This window comes from Hibiscus syriacus, unplaced genomic scaffold, assembly GCF_006381635.1.
Source record: "Hibiscus syriacus cultivar Baekdansim isolate YM2019G1 unplaced genomic scaffold, ASM638163v2 tig00000764_pilon, whole genome shotgun sequence".
NCBI classification, from domain to species: Eukaryota; Viridiplantae; Streptophyta; class Magnoliopsida; order Malvales; family Malvaceae; genus Hibiscus; species Hibiscus syriacus.
This window is the reverse complement of record NW_024061820.1, coordinates 1,120,062-1,134,908: the sequence shown is the minus strand read 5'-3', so window position 1 is coordinate 1,134,908 and position 14,847 is coordinate 1,120,062. Positions and strand designations below refer to the sequence as shown.

The 14,847-nt window shown below is 36.2% G+C and overlaps 1 long non-coding RNA gene and 2 pseudogenes across 1 annotated transcript; all 3 read right to left on the bottom strand.

The window, feature by feature from the left end:
• Positions 1 to 539: 539 nt before the first annotated feature.
• On the bottom strand, positions 540 to 14,402 carry LOC120215933. The gene is made up of 3 exons (XR_005525001.1): positions 14,392 to 14,402; positions 11,598 to 11,605; positions 540 to 662 (listed from the first exon to the last, which is right to left on the bottom strand). It is a non-coding gene; the product is annotated as an uncharacterized LOC120215933 (long non-coding RNA).
• LOC120215924 lies at positions 565 to 2,889 on the bottom strand (annotated as a pseudogene).
• LOC120215915 lies at positions 7,403 to 9,159 on the bottom strand (annotated as a pseudogene).
• Positions 14,403 to 14,847: the final 445 nt, after the last annotated feature.

Below are 14,847 nucleotides of genomic sequence, written 5' to 3'. Positions count from 1 at the left end.
TCAGATCGTGTGAGAAGACGTCCCAATTGGCACTCAGATTATGTTATAGAAGGTAATATTGTATATTGTCTTTTAACAGAGGACGGTGAGCCATCAACATACCAGGAGGCAATAAACAGCTCAGATGCTTCACTGTGGATGATGGCGATGCAAGAAGAAATCGAAGCCCTTCATAAAAATAATACATGGGACCTTGTGCCACTACCACAAGGAAGGAAGCCAATTGGTAACAAATGGGTCTTCAAAATTAAGCGAAATGGTGATGATCAAGTTGAGAGGTATCGTGCAAGACTGGTGGTCAAAGGATATGCTCAAAAGGAAGGTATTGATTTCAATGAAATATTTTCTCCTGTGGTTCGACTACAAAACAGTTCGAGTAGTTTTGGCAATGTGTGCTACATTGAACTTACATCTAGAGCAACTAGATGTTTAAAAAGCTTTTCTTCATGGAAATCTTGAAGAAGATTTATATGCTCCAGAACAGAACCATCATATTATTCTCAATGGTTAAATATTACCTGCAGTTCATCAAGATCGGGAAGCCACTGCACTTCGTGTTATAATGCCCTATATTCTTCCAACGCACACTCATTTCATGCAGTGCTTTCAGAACTTCCGTCATTACCCAAGGACGGGCTCCAGACTGTAAAAAATAAGAAACACTGCCCGTGTAAACGAACATCGGTGCATACTTAAGGTGTCAACCACGTTTTTTGATATTTAATCACCAATGTAACTACTATCGATTGAAAATCGAGAACTAAACCTCGAGTCTGAGTGCCCATTTCCTCTCGGGGCTCCTTAAACTCATTGCTTCATGTGTAGTGTACCCCGAAAGACGGTATCCAACTGCTGGAACAATGTAGGTTCCATCGGATGGAGACCGTTGAATATTCCTATAAAGATTCAGAAAACCAATAAGAATTCCAACTCTGTATGCAAGACCAACTCTATGAAACAAAAGTGCAAGTAGAGCACCATAGTTTCTTGAAACTCAGCTCCAAGATAGCCCCTGGAGACTTCATTGTACTTATCCAACAGTAAGTAGTAAGCAACAGTTCCCTGGAACATAAGCAATAAGGAACTACCCAAATCCATGAAGCCAAAAAATAATGGGAGTTTGAGAAGTTCAAACCTCATTTTGAACTCTGTTGCGAAGAGATTTAGCCAAATGGTTCCTTCCAAATCCCAGCCCAACCACTTCCTGAAGGATAACCTCATCAATCTGAATCATGTTCTAATCAGTAACAAGCATATGACATTAACAAGTGCTACAATAGCAGTACAGAACCTGATATCAACTGGTATTGACCTTTTTAGCTAGTTGAGTTGTATCCGGTGAGGGAACAGCTAAATATCCATGGGTGCTGGCGGATCTCAGGAATGGTCATTCTCCTCATTGGATTGACTACGAGCATCCCCGAGATCAAATCTCTAGCACCGGCAGATAAATAACTTGGAAGAATGAATATTTCTCTATGCGGGACAAAAAAATGCAAATTCTAACTTGACAATCTCAGCATTTAAGCAGGTAGTGAACACTAAATAGGGTCGAAAGAGAAACAACAATGAGAACAAAGAGAAGACCAGATAAGCAGATAAATATGCAATCAAAGAAAATGAAAATTTGATATCACTTGCCTTTATTTTCCTGAACAGGATGGAAAAGTTTTCAACATCAAAAGGAAGCCTGCCACAGAGAAGAGCATACAATATAACACCACAGATCCATACATCCACTTCAGGCCCGGCGTATAGTTCACCCGAAATAATCTATAACAATAGAGATCCACATTGCACGCACATTAGAAAATGCCATCATAACATATAAGAACTCAACAGTTGATTTCTAAATTCACAGACTCCTACCTCAGGGGCAGCGTAGTTTGGGCCTGCCACAACTTGTTCTGAGGAAATGACCATCTCTCATATGTTGCTGAACCCGAAATCGGCAATCTTCAGGACATTACATCTGGAATTGAGAAGTATATTTTCGGGCTTAAGGTCTCGATGAACAACCATATTTCTGTGGCAGTATTCCACCCCAGAAACTATCTGCTGAAAAATGTGGCGAGCCTCATCCTCCTCAAGCTTTCTTTACCCTGCAATATAATCATAAAGTTCTCCGGATTCGACATATTCCACAACCATAAAAATGTCCGTTGTGGTCTCGATGACCTCGTAGACTAGTGTGATGTGAGGGTGCATCAACAACCTCACGATTTTAATCTCTCTTCCAACTGCGCCAAATAAAATATAATCATATTATACTTAACTATAATTTCTAGTTAATGTAGTATCTCGTTCTCAAATTTTACTCAACAAACTAAGTTGAGCGACAAATTTGCAAATTCACGTTTTCAAACATAATACTAAAGGAAACTTCAAAAAATGATTCAGAAAAATATAAATCACGTGAGTAAACCAACTAATAAAAATAGTAAACACAAAAAAGGCGCGAACATACGTTCCTTAACAATTTTTTTTTTTTGAAAAAAAATATAAACCTTTATCCTCCATTGCCCGCCTCCTAATCTCTCTGAGATTAAGAATCTTAATAGCTACTGTATGACCAGTCAATACATGTTCAGCAATTTAACCTTTCCAAACGCACCGATTCCGATCGTTCTTCCAAGCCTGTAATTAGATACACTATCCACCTCACTTCCTCCCGATCCATCCATTTTTTCTTCCTTAAATCCGAAACAAAAAATTCAGAAAAAAAAAATCAAAATCAATCAAATTAAAGCGGCTAAAAATCGTGAAAAGTAAGTGTAAAACCACGTGATCGGATCGGAATTGCCTCGTCTTTGGCTTTGTTTGGATCGGAGAACACTGACGAGCAAAGATTCGGAGCTTCAAGGAATGTTGTTCGAAACGGGATTTTCTTGGATTAATTAAAAAAAAGTTTACGCTGTTTATAAACTATAAGCAAGAAACGAGTGAAAGACAAATGAAAGAATATCTAAATAGTTTGTTTGCTTTTAAAAAGTCTCATTACAGTAAATAAGGTAATCACACCAAATATCATTAAACTTCCAAGTTTAATATCATTTTTATCACAGATATTACTTTAATTTTAACAAGTAAACTATTAATTTATGCATCGATTTTTCATTACATTTTAAAATTTTAATTTTTATATAAATTTAGTCATTGTCATTTAGTTATTGTCATTATCTATCAATCACTGACTGTCATTTGTTGTAAAATTAGTGTCAAAACATTAGTATTTCTCATCTCTCTTTTCATCTCAAAATAGTTTTTTTCATAAAACTCGCTTAAAATTGACAAACATTCATTCAAAGACTTGAAATTTTAATGCTCTATTTTGAGGTTTTCTCGGATTTTAAGGATTTAAGGTTTGTTCAAAATTTAAATGGTTAAAAGTATTCTTTCAAAAGATTATCATGCCTTAAAATTAGCCTCATAGGCTGATCATCGAAGGAGATTGAAGTATTAGAACATTTAATATTTAGATGAATTTTTGTCTCTTTCATGAAACCGACCTTAAGAGAAAAAAGAAATTAACCGAAACAGTTAATATTAAACCGTTAACCGTAACCGTTAACCGGTATAACCGTTACATTTAATAGGTTAATTAATTGAACCATTAATATTAAACGATTTCAGTTAACCGAAACATTAAAAATGATGGTTAACGGTTAAAGTTACGGTTACAAGTTTTGATAAACAATTAACCGTTAAGAAATTAAATTTATAATTATATATTTCTAATTTATTAGATTTTTACACAAATAACTTAATATAGTTTACTATTATTTATAATTTATATATATGTTTAATAAAAATTGTATACAAATAATTTTATATATATATATATTTATCATTTTAATTTTTATTTCTTTGAAAATATGAAAATATTAGTACACCAATATAATTATGTGTTTATTGTTAAGTACTAAGATATTTGGAGATGTACATAATTACCGATGTAAGTATGTTTAAGTGCTACACTTTTTTATTTTATTCATTTACATCAGTGTAAGTATATGTTAAGTTATATATTTTTTTGTAGTATGAATTATGAAATAATTTGACAAATAATTGTAATAGGTTAACATACGGTTTAACCTGTAACCGAACCGTTAATAATAGTTAACCGTTAGTGATTAAATGTTTCTTAAGGATTATGTTACAGTTAAAAAAATCTCATAACCGTTTTAACAGTTAATCGACTGTTTAGGCTAAATGGTACAGTTAATTGTCCATGAACAACCTAGTGAATTGGGTTTTGCTTCTGCTTATGGGTTTTTAAGCAAAATAGCCGGCTAATGGTTACCAATAAAGAGAAAAAAGTGTAACATCCACATACTGATGTGGATGACCCGATCCGATTCAAGGTGTCACGTTAGGGCTACCAGAGTGACTCACCGTAAAAATCCAGAAAATTAAAATTTATGTTAAAGTGCACAATATCATAAAACAATTTATATATTAAAAATAGAATTTAATAATATCCAAAAATAAAACAGATTTTCAGACTTAGATATAAAAATAGAATACAACCTACATGCCCCTTAATCACATACACCATACTCCGCAAACAACATCGGTGGAACTCTTTTACTGAAGTCGATAGCTGCACTGGTTTGATTCTTTTAACCTGAAATGATGAGTAAAATAGTGAGCTTTGGGAAGCTTAGTAATACAAAACTATCAAGTTGTTAGGTATGACTCATAAATATACCGGTAAATATGACAGGGTTATATTTGTAAATATGTACCAGAGTTTATTTATTATAAATAGAGATGTAACCTAAACCTATGAGAAATTGAATAAAACTTCTAGCGCCGCCTACGCACCGATGACGTAAGCACATTGCTGAACTTCGTTAAAATTCTCGTATTCTTTCGTTTTTCTTTACCCGATTCTTCAACACAAGTGATGCTGAAGGGCATGCAAATAATAGTCAAACATAAAAAATTCTTTATCTATTTAGACGTCTACAGGTTTTCGGGATGAGCTGAGGTTTCACTTATATTTCTTAAAGTAAAAGCCATGAAGATTTCAGTTCATACGAAACATTCAGAGGACCGAATTTTCAGGAAATCAAAAAAGGATGTCTAGTGTGTTCCAACAAAAAATCGATGAAAATGGTATAAATCTTTTTAAAACAGTAACAGTTTAAACCATATTTTTAAAACCATAGTAAAACCCTCTAACCAGGGTCGACCCAATACATGTGCCAGATGGGCGACGGTCCAGGGCAGCATGTAGGGGCATACATATCAGAACTAACAGAAGTTGCTGTTGGAGCAGCATTAGGAACCTGACCAGCAGAAGACGAATGCAACATGGAATTAGACAAATAGTTTATTGCAAAAAATCAAATAAACCATAAAAAAGAAAGATTGTTGAATTGCAATCTTAGTTTTCTACCTTGTCAGTACTTGTATCTCATATAAAGACTGAAGTGAAAGGAATATTGACGGCAGATGCAGCAACTTGAGCAACTTTTGTATGTAAGCCTTGCCCCATCTCAACGCCACCATGTGTAACTAAAACAGTTCCATCAGTGTAGACATTAACAAGAGCTGCCGCCTACAACCATTGAAAAGATACTTTATTTGTATATTGTTATATTTTTAAGTAGGAAAACTGTAGTCATCTTGACAAGCAACAGAAATACATGCATAGTACCTGATTAAAGACAACCCTAAATAAAAAATATTCCATGATACCTAATTAAAGAACTTAGTTGTAAATGATGCGCCGTATTTTGTTGGAATCATGGCAATACTATGCTTCTTCCACCGGTTACAAAGATTAAATTCATCAACTTCTTCTCTAGCCTTCGGAAAGTCGCAAGATACTTTCAGCTCTTTTCGGACTTGAGTAGAATATAGTGTTCTAATTATTGACCGCAATGCATTATTGATCCTATTGATGCATTTTCTAGCTTTTAGTGTCAAATCAAATTAGACTTAAATGTTTTTCTAGTTTCAAATCAAATTGACTCATAATCAACTTTATCGATTTAAATTTGTTAAAAGTAATTATTTATTACTAAAAATATTGAATTAGTATAATAACATTATAAATCCCGTTACGGTTGCTTCCGCGGAAAGAAATTTTTCAAAATTGAAGTTCTTGAAATCCTATCTTCGAAGCACGATGACTCAAGATAGATTGAACGGATTAATAATTCTAAACATCGAAAGTCAATTTTTACAAAGTTTTGATTATCGTAAAATAATAGAGGTTTTTGCTTCAAAAAATACACGAAGGCATTGTTTTAGGTGATATTTGTAGCCGTTAGGTTTTAGTTAGTGTTAATATCGATATTGTTTGACTATAATTTATATTACATTTTTGTTTAAAAAAATTATTTATGTTTTGTTTATTATACGGTACAAGTGTAGGAGCATAAAATTATTATCTCGCCCATGACATTAAAATTCATTGGACCGGCCCTGCCTCCAACTGAACACCTTTATGCAGGTACTTAACTTAAGCACACAATATAAGAGCAACCCTAAGGGTTAATTATTTTTCATACCCAATAGATTTGGAGGAAGCATGAACAGATTGGATATCTTTCTTGGACGATCTGGCAGGGCATTGGAGCTTGAAGATGGGGAATTCTATGGTTGGTGAAGTTGAAACAAGACTGGGTCTTGAAAACTTGGTTGCTCCAGGAACAGAAAACGAAGGTGGAGAAGAAGCACTCAACAACTTGACCTCCATTGATCTTCAACTGAAAGGTAGTAAAGAATGCAGATGTTCGAAGCTTTGAATCAATGAGTTCACTGTGCAAAGTACGAAGCATATGTGTGTGTATATATATATATATATATATATGCACAGAAATGTACATTTTAGAATAAAAAAAAAGAAAAATAACTGACTGAATCGCGGGTTCTTCGTGGTAGTTGAGAATGAGGTTCCAGAAGCTGTCTCATCTGTAAATGTTAACTGCCTCTCAATTTTTCTGTTGGTTGTATTTTAAAATGGTAAAATAATAGCCCTTTATAATTATATTTTATCAATTTAAATTTTACACTAAGAAATATAAAAAAATATATACCTTTCATATATTCAATATTAAATATATATTCTACACGAATCAAACATCTTAATGATTAAAAAGATGAGGGTCAATTTTAGAGATCTTAAGTTCGTATACTTCGTCTATAACCTTTATTGTTAAACGAATAAAAAGAATGAGTACTTGCAATAGTTTAATCCATACGTATTTATCTAATCTTCATTTAAACTTGACTTAAACCCTAAACCCTTCTCTCTTCCTCTTTCACTTTGCCCCCTTACTTCAGGTACGTTTCGTTGAATAAAACCTTCATTTTTTATGTTATTTGCAAAACCCATATTTGTGTTTCTTATTTTCATGTTCTATTAGTTAAATGCAATGCCTTATTCTTTTCTGTTTTTTGGGTTTAAATGCAGTTCCTTTATGCAGTCCAATTAGTTCTAGTAGAACCCGAACGAGGTCTTTCTCGGGTTTACAAGAAGTAGCCCCTTTAGAAGATGAATCCCCGGATGACTCGGCAAAGGACACCGTGACACACCTTCTGACTCACCAAGATGATATTTCGAAGCTGATGAAAATGGAGAGGAAATCGGTAATGGATATCCATAGTAAGCGGTGGATGACTCGGCAAAGGACACCGTGACACACCTTCTGACACACCTTACTTCGATAGTATATAGATGCAAGTGACTTACTTCAACAGGTTTTGTGAAACAATAGTCAAGACAGTTCTTCTGATACAACACTGGACTTTCTGTGTCCATTTGGACTACGAAACGAGGTCCTTTCGATTCCGGTGCATCCCCTTTTTTGTCCCCTTCGACGTATGACAAGAAATACCTAGGACTGCAATTCCCTTCGGATCCCTTTTTGATTTCTCGACTGCAACTCTTGGCAACTTCCACCTGTGGGCGGTACATCTGATCCGGGATCTACCGTATAAGGTTATAGGAACGTGAAACCAAGCTCAGTTTATATCATGGCACTTTATTTGAACATGTGAATTTACTTGATGTTACAAATGATCTAACCTCTTGGAGCTCAGAGACAACGAAGAAGACAGAGTTGGTATTAACTGTATCGTAAAGCCAAATCCTCCGCAATTCTCGACTGCATGGTTGAGGCAAGTTCACTTCTGGAGGTCCGTTGCCAATTCCCCTAGGAAAAAAAAGTATTTTTTCCCAGTGCCCCACATAACGATGTTGGCTTGGAATAGAAACCTATCAACAAAAGTGCAACAATTTTGAACACAAAAAAAAATCCTCAAAAGCAAGTTGATGCAATGAAATATATACAAGAGCTATGTTATTCGAAGTATTTCGAGTAAATGAAGAGTCGGAGCAAAATAGTTACTTACCCCTTCATTTTTAGTGGTCCGCATTTGGGCGTATAACTGAAGTGCTTACTCAGCTGACATTCCAGTGTAAACAAGGTAGGTACATACCATTAAGCCTGTTCGAACTTTGCCTGCCTGCAAATTCAGTGAAGAATAGAAATTCAGGTAGATAGGGATATGTGTTTGACACGAATATGTTCAATTTTACGAGTTAATACCATGCAATGCACGACTGCAATATTTTTAGGGTCCTTTGATAGCCATGAATGAACACTCTCACACAACTTCTTCATCATTTCGAAGTGGGAACATGATTGTCATCGAAAGGGAACCGCTCTACTCGACCATGAAAGTGTGATGGATCATAGTCTTCTTCTATTCACAAGTTATAGACGTTGTAATGCCCCTGATGTCTCATTTCCAGCACAGACTTGACCCGCCATAGAGGATTCCAATACACCACCCGCATTCGTTCAGCGGGGAAGGACATTGCCAACACACGATAGGTTATGTAAGACATGTCGAGATCGTATCCGCCGACTACGATTCGCGTTCTTTTCTTGGACACCAAGTTTCGGATCCTAGAACTTGCCGAAAGGTAAGAAAACATTTGACGCGGGAGATCAAGAGTGGTCTTTTTACGAAAACAAAAACAAAGTAAAATGCTTTGGATGCTTCACGGAGGCCACCACCAGGAGATGAATGTTGATGACCATTTTCCGTATTGTTTCTGTTACATCCTCTGATGGAAGTGTTGGAAATAAAACACTCACACAAACAACTTTTATTGAAACTCAAACAAATATTACAAGAGCACTCTCACTCAAAAACAAGAACTACAACTCACTCTTATAAGACTTTGCTTCTTCACTCACTTCGAAGCTCTTAATTTTTCTTGATGCTTAAAACTAAAATGGGGAGGGGTATTTATACTACTCAAGAATAACCCTACACCACACAAATAAATTAATTTAAACCATTACAAATTCAACAAATACCTAACTCTCACCTAACTAAATTGATGTAAGCAATAACATCATTACTTAAATGATGTAAGCAATGACATCTTTACTTAAATGATGTAAGCAATGACATCAATTTAGTTTGGGTTTGGGTTTAAGCTCCCATAATGGATCAAGTTTATGATCTAACACCCCCCTTTAAACTTGATCTTGTGACCCCTAGTAAGTTCCTTAATCTTATAAAGTCTTCACTTTTCAGTGGCTTGGTAAAAATATCGGCAACTTGATCTTGTGACTTCACGTATTCAACTTCCACATCATTTCTTGCAACACACTCCCTTATATAGTGGTAGCGAATGTCGATGTGCTTGCTTCGATCATGGAATACTGGATTCTTTGATAAGGCAATGGCTGATTTGTTATCGACACAAACCTTGATAGGCTCTTCTTGTATCAAACCTATCTCTTTTAATAGATTTCTAAGCCAAATTGCATGACAAACACATGAGGTAGCAGCAACATATTCCGCTTCACAAGTGAACAATGTGACAATCGGTTGTTTCTTTGACATCCATGTGAACGCAATATCTCCCATGAAAAATACGAATCCAGTAGTGCTCATTCGATTATCTATGTCTCTACCCCAATCACTGTTGCTATATCCAACAAGCTTGTAATCATTAGAAACTGAATAGAACAAGCCAAAGTCAATTGTACCTTTCAGATAGTGAAGAATTCTCTTTGCGGCTTTAAAATGGGTGGTTGTTGGAGATTCCATGTAGCGACTAACCAATCCAACTGCGTGAAAAATATCGGGTCTTGTGCAAGTTAGATAGCATAGACTTCCTACCAAACTTTTGAAGAATGTTGGATCTACACTTTCGCCTTCTCATGTTTGGTCATCTTGATCCCGTATTCTGCCTGTGTGCTTATTGGCTTACAGTTCTCCATCTTGAACTTCTTCAGTATCTCCTTTGCATAGCTTTCCTGTGAAATGAAAATTCCATCATTTTGTTGCTTAACTTCAATGCCAAGGTAGTACGCCATGAGCCCCATGTCTGTCATCTCGAATTCTTTCATCATCACATCCTTGAATTCATTAAACATGCTTGGGTTGCTTCCAGTGAAGATCAAATCGTCCACATAGACACACACGATCAAAATATCTTCATCTTTGATCTTGATATATAGAGCATGCTCGTAGGGACATTTTTTGAAGCCATTCTCTTGGAAGAACTTGTCGATTCGGCCATTCCATGCCCTTGGTGCTTGTTTTAGCCCGTAAAGAGCCTTCTTCAACTTCAACACCTTGTCTTCATGCCCTTTTACTTCATAGCCTGATGGTTACTGAATGTAAACTTCCTCTTCAAGAACTCCATTAGGAAGGCAGACTTTACATCCATCTGTTGTATCTTCCACTTGTTTTGAGCTGCCAAAGAAATGATTAGTCTGATAGTCTCCAATCGAGCAACAAGAGCAAATACCTCATCATAGTCAATTACATCCTTTTGACTATAGCCTTTAGAAACTAGCCTCGCCTTGTGCCTTTCAATCTCTCCTTTGGCGTTTTGCTTTGTTTTGTACACCCATTTGACACCTATCACCTTATGTCCCTTGGGAAGTGAGGTAAGTTCCCATGTGTCATTCTTCTCGATGGCCTTGATTTCTTCATCCATCTCATCTCTCCATTTCTTTTCTTGTACCGCTTCTTGAAAGCTCACTGATTCACAATCGGCAAACAGACAAAATAATGTAAGTTTATCTTGTCGTTCAGTTACCTCATAGAGATCTCTAAGGCTTCTTGTGCGTTGCACAACTCTTTCACTTTGACTCCCACTTGACGATGACGAAGGTGATGAGTCTCCTTGAGTGGTTGATGTTGGTGAAGTGGGTGGAGTTGCAAGCTCTTGTTGAGATTCATCTAGTTGTTCCCTCATTGTATGCTCATCTTCTTCAAATTGAGGAAAGAAATTGAAGTCATCTGTATGAGAGTTAAAATCACATTCTCCTTCTTCGTTGAAAACCACATCTCGACTAATCACAAACTTCTTATTGTTTGGATTGTACAACTTGTAGCCCTTCGAATTAATATCATAGCCGATGAAGATAAAACTCTCGCTTTTATCATCAAGCTTCGTTCTTCTCTCGTCTGGTACGTGAACATGGGCTATACTTCCAAAGGTTCTCAAGTGGGAAATGTCAGGCTTTCTTCCACTCCATGCTTCTTGCGGTGTCTTTCCCCATACACTTCTTGTTGGAGATCTGTTTGTCAAGTAGACTGCACACGCTACTGCCTCCGCCCAAAATTCCTTGGGTAGTTTCTTGCTTTTGAGTATGCTTCGTGCCATGTCGAGGATTGTTCTGTTCTTTCTTTCTGCCACACCATTTTGCTGGAGGGATCTAGGAACTGTCATTGGTCGACGAATTCCATTTGCTTCACAGAACTCTTGAAACTCCCTGGAAGTAAATTCTCCACCTCGATCGGATCTCATGGCTTTGATCTTTCTACCGCTTTCTCTCTCTCCACTGCTGCTTTGAACTTCTTGAAGACTTCAAAAACTTCTGACTTCTGTTTCAAGAAATATATCCAGGTTTTTCTTGAAAAATCATCAATGAAGAGAAGAAAATAGTTACTGTTACCGAGAGAGCTTGGCTTGATCGGTCCACACGCATCGGTATGGATGAGCTCAAGTGGCTTCTTGGCTCTTGTCTCTGACTCCTTTGGAAAGCTTTTCCTGAATTGTTTCCTGACTAGACACCCTTCATAGAGCTGGTCAGGATGGTTGATGCGAGGTAGTCCTTTCACCATCTCCTTCTTAGATAACAGATCTAGACCTCCAAAATTGAGATGCCCAAATCGAAGATGCCAAAGCCATGATGCATCTTTGTAGCAAGATTTCAGGCACTTTGCAACATCATTTTGTATGTTGATCAAGAACATTCTATTCTTTGACATCGGTACTTTAGCAATGAAATTATTCTTATCATCTTTTATAGAAAGATTATAATTATTCATATGAATATCATAACCTTTCTCTACCAGTTGCCCTAAACTTAAGATGTTACTTTTCATATTGGGCACATAGTAGACATTTGAAATAAATTGATGTCTCCCATCTTTCAAACGAATAAGAATGTTACCTCTCCCTTTCATTGCTATTGTGGAATCATCTCCAAACGAAACATTTCCGCTTACTGACTCGTCTAGCTCCACGAACATGTATTTCCTTCCACACATGTGATTGCTTGCAATACTCTCAAGATACCAGGAATTTGCTTGGCCACCATCAGTTTCCTTTCGTGATAAAAGAAGAGTTTCTTTGCCATCTGTCTTTTTCTTCCACGTAATTGGCATTCTCCTTAATTTTGTTGTTGAGAGCTCTACATTCTGAAGCATAATGCCCAAACTTCTGACAATTATAACATCGAACTTGAGATTTGTCATGCCTTGAGTTCGGATTGATTCTTCCACGGCCTCGTGTTGAGCTTTCTCCTTTCTCATAGTTGTTGCTGGAATTGTTGTTGTTGTAATTCCAGCCTCGTCCACGACCTCGACCTCTGTCTTTTCCACGTTGGTTTCTATCATTGCGTTGGCTCTCATGCATATCCTTGAGTTGCAGCTTGAGGAGTTGCTCAGTAAACTCATGCTTCTTCTTATGTTTCTCTTCGTATGCTTGCAATGATCCTTGGAGCTGCTCGATCTTCATTTCTTCCAAGTCTTTAGTTTCTTCAATTGTCATGACGATGTGCTCAAATTTGGGATCCAACAAACGGAGTATCTTCTCTATTATCCTCACATCTTCTAACTTTTCACCATTTCTTTTTAATTGATTAGAAACAACTACTACTCTTGAGAAATAATCTGAAATAGACTCAGATGCTTTCATGTGTAAGGATTCGAATTCACCTCTTAATGTTTGGAGACGAACCTTCTTCACTTGCTCGGATCCTTTGTAAGAGGTTTGCAGATTCTTCCATGCTTCCTTGCTAGAGCTTGCACTTGAAATCTTTTCAAAATCATCATCATCTAATGCTTGGTAGATGAGGTAGAGAGCCTTCTTGTCTCTCTTTCTTGAATCCTTCAAAGTTGTCTTTTGATCTGGTGTAAGAGTAACAAAAACAACATCATCCACAATCTCGTTATAGCCTTTCTCTATGATATCCCACACATCTTATGATCCAAGAAGTGCCTTCATTTTGATACTCCAATTGTCGTAGTTGTTGTTGTTGAGTGTCGGAACTTGGAATGGTGCCATACCATTTGCCATATCTCTCAATATAATGAGATTTTGTAAAATTCGATTGCACGGATGAATCTGGAACGCCGAAAAAACCTTGGGAGAGACTTGGACAACTCGGTCAAGGGCTCCAACTCGGCTGACTCGGCTCAACTCGGTGAGTCAACTCGGTGAGTCAACTCGATTTTCTGGCAACAGTCTTCCGGCGGTGCGTGGTGGTGCGTCAGAACTCAGATTGAGAAAATTCTGGCGGCTTCGGATTTCTCTCGTCGAGACCTTCGATCTTTCCAACTCGCTCTGATGCCACTTTGTTGGAAATAAAACACTCATACAAACAACTTTTATTGAAACTCAAACAAATATTACAAGAGCACTCTCACTCAAAAACAAGAACTACAACTCACTCTTATAAGACTTTGCTTCTTCACTCACTTCGAAGCTCTTAATTTTTCTTGATACTTAAAACTAAAATGGGGAGGGGTATTTATACTACTCAAGAATAATCCTACACCACACAAATAAATTAATTTAAACCATTACAAATTCAACAAATACCTAACTCTCACCTAACTAAATTGATGTAAGCAATAACATCATTACTTAAATGATGTAAGCAATGACATCTTTACTTAAATGATATAAGCAATGACATCAATTTAGTTTGGGTTTGAGTTTAGGCTCCCATAATGGATCAAGTTTATGATCCAACAAGAAGGACAGCACAGATAAGTGGATTTTTGGGTGTTTTATTCTAATTTGGATGAAAGTTCGACGCCATATTCTCAATCCCCATATTTGAAGCAAATCCAGGCAATTTAGAAAGAAAGAAAAAAGGTCAAAACGTGTCAACAAAATTACCGTTGGGGTAACTGAAATTTGTAGGAGGTTCGTAGGTATGGTAGTCCTTTTTACAATTTCCAATGTTGTTTTGTAGTTGTTTTATATTTAAGGATAAACTACCTATTTAGTATCTATTTATTCATACAATTCTATTTTGATTATTTAATTATTTCTTTAAATCATGTCTAACGTTACGTTTTTTATGGTCACGTTGAAAATAAAAGAAAACTGCTAATATGTTATTTTTTCTAATGATAATATGATATTACCTTATTGTAATATGTCAAAATCACTGTTAATTTTTAATTGTCGAGGATCGAAATAAAACTAAAATATAATAATCTTTTAAAAAAATAATTAAGTTATCAAAATGAATTTGTATTATCAAGTGGATCACTAAATGGTATAATGGTTGAGATAATATAAGTAGAATTTTTTAATTCCCAATATAATTCACC